The sequence below is a fragment of the Octopus bimaculoides genome, chromosome 5 (assembly GCF_001194135.2).
Source record: "Octopus bimaculoides isolate UCB-OBI-ISO-001 chromosome 5, ASM119413v2, whole genome shotgun sequence".
NCBI lineage: Eukaryota > Metazoa > Mollusca > Cephalopoda > Octopoda > Octopodidae > Octopus > Octopus bimaculoides.
The window spans coordinates 54,586,699-54,588,133 of NC_068985.1; the positions used below are offsets into that span (position 1 = coordinate 54,586,699).

General features: G+C 37.8%; 1 protein-coding gene across 1 annotated transcript in view; it reads left to right on the forward strand.

Annotated features, from left to right (window-relative positions):
* The window catches only part of LOC106878880 (zinc finger protein with KRAB and SCAN domains 1), a 47,599-nt gene that overhangs the window by 20,334 nt on the left and 25,830 nt on the right, over window positions 1-1,435 (forward strand). The window lies entirely within an intron of this gene.

A 1,435-nucleotide genomic window follows, 5' to 3' on the forward strand; every position in this document is an offset into this window, starting at 1 on the left:
CTGAGATTGCAGATACTGTTTCTGAATCTCTTTGATTCTTTAAATGTGCTAGCTTCCTGGTAATTAATCGATATTAATTAATATATGATTTTTTGCCATATTTTTTAATAATATATATATATATATATATATATATATATATATGTATGTGTGTGTGTGTGTGTGTGTGTGTGTGCATATATACATACATACATATATCTACTACATATGTGGGAAATGTTGTCTGTGGGTGTGTTTGTGGAGTTGTTAGCTACATTCATTGTTTTATCGATTTTGATGAAACTTGACACGTGAGTAGAACTCATGTCTGGAAACCTTGTGGCATATTCAGATTTTTGAAAAATTCGATAATAGGACCCCTGGAAGAGATCCTTATATATATATCTTATATATTTCATGTTAACAGAGAAGGGAAGTAACCCATTCATGTTCCTAAATCATTTGGTATAAATTAAATTGAGTATGCTTATTTCTTAGTATTTGAACTGTTCAAGTTATTTTCGCAATTTAACCAGTACAACCTTTAAACAAGTAAATAGTATTTTCTTAAACAATAGATCCACTTATTTTCGTTAGTGACTTATTCATGAATATACCAACACTAGCGCTGTTGAGGGTAATATTTTCTGGGAATACACAAAATCCCTTTTCAGAGTTATTTACTTTGAATTGATATTATCTCATATCTGATTACCTGTTATTACGTAACATGCTTCACAATATACAAGCTTAACATTTTTATTTTTGATATATATATTTTCATTTTTTACTTTGTAATTGTGTGAATGTGTATGTGTGTGAGTCTATGTATATGATTGTAAGACTGTGTCCAGTGCATAAGTGCGACTTTCATGCGCACATCCCCTTCATTTATACTAGTATGCATATGTTTGTATATGTGCAGGTGTAGGTGTGTGATAGGAGGATGTATATGTGTATATATTGAACACTAAACTCGGCATGCGAAAACCTATTGGGACAAGCGAAAACGAAATCGTGATGGCACCTGTACCAGTGGAGCACTAAAAGCACCGTCCAAGCGTGATCGTTGCCAGAGCAGCTGTCTAGCTTCCGTGCTGGTGGCACATAAATAGCACCATTTGAGCGTGATCGTTACCAACGTCACCTTCCTCGCACGTGTGCTGGTGGCACATAAATAGCACCATTTGAGCGTGATCGTTACCAACGTCACCTTCCTCGCACGTGTGCCGGTGGCACATATAAAGTCATTCGAGCGAGATTGTTGCCAGTGCCGCTGGACTGGCTCCTGTGAAGGTGGCACGTAAAATACACCATTTTGAGCATGGCCGTTGCCAGTACCGCCTGACTGGCCTTTGTGCCGGCGGCACGTAAAAGCACCCACTACACTCTCGGAGTGGTTGGCATTAGGAAGGGCATCCAGCTGTAGAAACTCTGCCAAATCAGATTGGAGCCT